The sequence below is a fragment of the Mesoplodon densirostris genome, chromosome 5, assembly GCF_025265405.1.
Source record: "Mesoplodon densirostris isolate mMesDen1 chromosome 5, mMesDen1 primary haplotype, whole genome shotgun sequence".
Lineage (NCBI taxonomy): Eukaryota > Metazoa > Chordata > Mammalia > Artiodactyla > Ziphiidae > Mesoplodon > Mesoplodon densirostris.
The window spans coordinates 104,811,786-104,817,381 of NC_082665.1; the positions used below are offsets into that span (position 1 = coordinate 104,811,786).

Consider the following 5,596-nt stretch of genomic DNA (forward strand, 5'->3'; position numbering starts at 1 on the left):
GTGATTCTTACGGTCCCAAAGAAGTTCTGCTGGAGGATTAGTTCTGAAGACAATTACAATTGACGACAACCATTCATTTATTCAACCAATATTTAGTGAGCACCTACTATGTTCCAGGAACTCTGGATTACCGGTGAATAAAACAAAGATCCCTGCCTTCATGGTTGTCAGGAATAATGTCCACATACTTTTGGTTAAGTGTATCTCCATTATTCACTCCATGCTTCACTGTTTTGGTTCTACTCTCCTGGAAGATAAAACCAACACACCTGAAACTAAAAGAAAACATTTACAGGAGCATGTTTACAGGAATCGGAGTTAAACTGGGAGTGAAAGTGGCCTCCTAAGATTAATCAGGGAAAGCCAATGGGTTTAGTGATCCTTGAGCTTGTTTTAAAGAAGAGATGAGTGCTCACTTCTGCAGCACATATACTAAAATTGGAACGATACAGAGAAGATTAGCATGGCCCCTGCGCAAGGATGACACGCAAATTCGTGAAGCGTTCCATATTTTTGAGATAAAAGACCTGTATGCAGAAAACTATAAGACACTGATGAAAGCAATTAAAGATGATACAAACAGATGGAGAAATATACCATGTTCTTGGATTGGAAGAATCAACATTGTGAAAATGACTATAATACCCAAAGCAATCTACAGATTCAAAGCAATCCCTATCAAACTACCAATGGCATTTTTCAAAGAACTAGAACAAAAATTTTCACAGTCTGTATGGAAACAGAAAAGACCCCAAATAGCCAAAGCAACCTTGAGAACGAAAAGCGGAGCTGGAGGAATCAGGCTCCTGGACTTCAGACTATACTACAAAGCTACAGTCATCAAGACAGTATGATACTGGCACAGAAACAGAAATATAGATCAATGAAACAGGATAGAAAGCCCAGAGATAAACCCATGCACATATGGTCACCTTATCTTTGATAAAGGAGGCAGGAATGTACAGTGGAGAAAGGACAGTCTCTTCAATAAGTGGTGCTGGGAAAACTGGACAGGGACATGTAAAAGTATGAGATTAGATCACTCCCTAACACCATACACAAAAATTAGCTCAAAATGGATTAAAGACCTAAATGTAAGGCCAGACACTATCAAACTCCTAGAGGAAAACATAGGCAGAACACTCTATGACATAAATCACAGCAAGATCCTTTTTGACCCACCTCCTAGAGAAATGGAAATAAAGACAAAAATAAACACATGGGACCTGATGAAACTTCAAAGCTTTTGCACAGCAAAGGAAACCATAAACAAGACGAAAAGACAACCCTCAGAATGGGAGAAAATATTTGCAAATGAAGCAACTGACAAAGGATTAATCCCCAAAATTTACAAGCACCTCGTGCAGCTCAATATCAAAAAAACAAACAACCCAATCCAAAAATGGGCAGAAGACCTAAATAGACATTACTCCAAAGAAGATATACAGATTGCCAACAAACACATGAAAAGATGCTCAACATCACTAATCATTGGAGAAATGCAAATCAAAACTGTAATGAGGTATCACCTCACACCAGTCAGAATGGGCATCATCAAAAAATCTAAAAACAATAAATGCTAGAGACGGCGTGGAGAAAAGGGAACCCTCTTGCACTGTTGGTGGGAATGTAAACTGATACAGCCACTCTGGAGAACAGTATTGAGGTTCCTTAAAAAACTAAAAATAGAACTATCATACGACCCAGCAATTCCACTACTGGGCATATACCCTGAGAAAACCATAATTCAAAAAGAGTCATGTACTACAATGGTCATTGCAGCTCTATTTACAATAGCCAGGACATGGAAGCAACCTAAGTGTCCATCGACAGATGAATGGATAAAGAAGATGTGGCACATATATACAATGGAATATTACTCAGCCATAAAAAGAATAGAAATTGAGTCATTTGTAGTGAGGTGGATGGACTTAGAGTCTGTCATACAGAGTGATGTAAGTATGAAAGAGAAAAACAAATACCGCATGCTAACACATATATATGGAAAAAAAAAAAAAAAAGGTTCTCTAGAACCTAGCGGTAGGACATGAATAAAGACACAGACGTAGAGAATGGACTTGAGGACATGGGGAGTGGCAAGTGTAAGCTGGGATGAAGTGAGAGAGTGGCATGGACATATGTACACTACCAAATGTAAAATAGATAACTAGTGGGAAGCAGCTGCATAGCACAGGGAGATCAGCTCGGTGCTTTGTGACCACCTAGAGGGGTGGGATAGGGAGGGTGGGAGGGGGTCGCAAGAGGTAGGAGATATGGGGATATATGTATATGTATAGCTGATTCACTTTGTTATAAAGCAGAAACTAACAGCCATTGTAAAGCAATTATACTCCAATAAAAATGTTAAAAAATTTAAAAAAAGAAGAGATGATATTAAAACATGAGGGAAAGCAAAAAGAATGTCCTGGGTGGGAAATGCAAGAGGAAGGGCACACAGGTTAGAAAGAGCACATGATTCCAAGAGACAAAGGAAACTATTTGCAGATAAGGCCAGAATTCAAAAACAACCATGTAACTCTCTTTACCCTACCCTTTTTCTTTATGGAAGAGTTAGTAGAAACAATATGATATAATATAATATAATATTTTGACTCATCATAGGATGCCATATATGGATAACTTTCATGAAAGAAATGTGCTGTCCAAAAGAGAATCCATGGATGAAACCATGTCTAATCTCAACAAGTCAATAAGTTTTTGTGAAACTACAGAACCTTTTTTAAATGAGTTAACAAATCTCTATTGTCTTCGGAATTAGAACTTGTATTTTGATTTTTTATCTCAATTACTAATTAAGTTGAAAAAGATTTAATGTGCAATACAAATGTTCATGGTGTGAAGCATATTTGTTGTAAGGTCAACACAAAGGATGTTTTGATAAAATATGTTTGGGAGTCATGTCACCAATAACTAGGGGGCCACTTTTAAATTGGTGATCTGTAGAAGGTACCCATGGTGTTTTATTTCAGGTGGCCCACTGGCCCTAATGATTATAATCAAGAAAGCAGGTGTTTGAAAAAGTACCTGTGATTTCCAGTGTTTCCAATATGCAAACACTTTTTAATACTAAAACGTATCCCCCCAAATGGTAGTCATTCTTTTATTATTCACTATGCAGACAATACTTGATGCTTGTGCACATTCCAGGGCACCCATGATTCTGAGGTGGAGATGGGGAACGCCACTCCCCCTTATGGTTATCACATCAGCACAGTGACATATTCAGCTTAAACTCTTCTGTATTTATTCTGCTCACTAGTAACACTTGAGGAACTCAAAGTAATTTGACTTATAAATTTGACATTTCCCCCCCCCCAATTATATAAGCATCTGTTGAATAAAATAAAGGAGAATTTATTCTTGACCCAGGTTTTGGCCTTTTTAAATAACGTTAAACAGGAACTCAGATTGATTTATTCATTCTAAAAATATATGAAGGACATTCGTGTTTCCTGTACATATGTATTTCCAACTGGTTTTACAAGGTTATCTCAGTTGTTTCTACAGATTTTTATCAAATTTTCAAAAAGGCTTCAATGTCATCCAACCAGACTCTCATTTGGTATTTCCAGTTACTTCCTAGAAGGCTGAGCAACCCATGGAATGTCTATTAATGATTAAAAGAGCATGAGTGTTTAATTCTGTAGCTCTGCCTCTAATATGTTCCATTGTGCTCATTCACTTCACTGTGAAAGGGAGAACCTAAAGCAGGAGTTCCCTGTGCTATACAGTATGTTCTCATTAGTTATCTATTTTATACAGTATCAATGGGATATATGTATATGTATGGCTGATTCACTTCGCTGCACAGTAGAAACTAACACAACATTGTAAAGCAACTATACCCCAGTAAAAATTAATTTAAGGAAATAGAAAACTCTAAGATTTGAAAAAAATTAAATAAATAAAGCAGGAGAGGGCAAGACTGTGGTCTGACTCCCAAGGCTAACTCCACTATTTATGCATACAATGTTCTCTTTCTCTCTCTCTCATCAACTTTTCAAATGGTACCATAGTGAATTGAATTTGAAGCTCTCTCCATCCCTGCTGCACACAGCCTCAGTGTACATCTCCACCTCGGTGGTGGGATGGAGGATGATTATTTCTACCTCTGGCCACATCATTGCTGGCTCTGTGCCTGAGAAGCAGAAGAAAATTCATCAATGTGGGAAGAGGAATTTACCGGCCTAATCCTCCCTCCATAATTTGAAAATAGAAAATCTAATAGAAAAAATTAAAAGAAATAACACTACAAGTGATAACCCATCTTTCTAGTGTTTAATTCTCAAAGCAAAGTAAGCTACATTGCACTGAACCCCCAAATTATTTTCATGGCTTTAGCTTTGCAATTGTTGCAGGCAAGCAGCTCTCTTCACACCACTGAGCATTCCCCATACTCAGCTTTTGGGATCACGTAGTAGGTACCAGAGGACATGTGAACAGGCAGGCAGGGTCATTTCCAGTGGAAACCACTGCTGCATCCCCATAATTTCATTGCAGTAACCTCACCACCCCCAGCTCATTACAAAACTGTGTCAGCTGACGGAAGTGTCACTCACTGAAGAGTGACTGAAGAGAGAAGGGGTATCACGCAGTACCCCAAACCAAGAGGTTGTTTAAAACTTCTTCAAAATACAAGTGACGGAGCATAATGGAGCACCATCTCCTTAAGAGGGGAGAAGAACCACAGTCCCGTGTCACAGATTTGGTTTAGCTGAGTGTTTGGAAGCCACTGCATTCATGGGAATGTTTAAGACAAGGCCCAGCCAAGTGCTCACTTTTATGTTAAGTTCCACTGTGAAAATTTTTTAATAATATTGTTTGTCCAAATCCCTTTTATGTTGGTGAAGAAAACTCACCATGACCAGGTTAGGATCTGTAGTGCTGTTCAGGTATCCTTTTAGAAAGATCTGGACCCCTCCTTCCCACATATTTAACTAAACCTGAATTTTGAGTGAAGCCCATCCCTGACATTCCTCCTGCCCCAGGACATCCTTGAAAGAAGTGGCTACACCTCAGAAGAGGGTCCTTGGCAAAGCAGTAGCCCAGGGACCAACATTTCACTTTTCTTTCTTTCTTTTCAAGTTCCTCAAGAATAGGGAGGGCCATTCTTTGGGCCACTGGAATTTTTACACCACCACTGATTGTCAAGGGACCTCAGCCTCCTTCTCCTTCTCCCACAAAACAGAACATCAGGTCACAGGCAGCTACTGTGACTGCCACAGGATTTGTCCCATGAAACAGAGTGAAGAAGGAGTTGCCACGGCCTCACACAGTTTCTGTACAATCTATGAGAGAGCCCACAGCCCTTGGGGTCAGGGAATGGAGGCAGGAGAAGAGATAAATCGTCTTGCCCACTTTAGAGCCCCAACCAGGATGCCCAAGATCGTGCACCCTATTCCTAGCCCAGATTATCAGGCCAGGGAGTTTCTTTAGTTTTGCCTTAACCAAGACTTCCTACTTCTAAGAAAATATGGATGAAAAATATCAAAAGCACAACAGACTCTTACAAAACAACTGTCTTATGGCTAAGTGTAAATTAAATAAGAGAACATGTGGGGACTTCCCTGGTGGC

The 5,596-nt window shown here is 39.3% G+C and overlaps 1 non-coding gene across 1 annotated transcript; it reads left to right on the forward strand.

Moving 5' to 3' along the window:
* Positions 1-408: 408 nt before the first annotated feature.
* Positions 409-515, forward strand: LOC132491502 (U6 spliceosomal RNA). The gene has a single exon (XR_009532712.1). It is a non-coding gene; the product is annotated as a U6 spliceosomal RNA (small nuclear RNA).
* Positions 516-5,596: the final 5,081 nt, after the last annotated feature.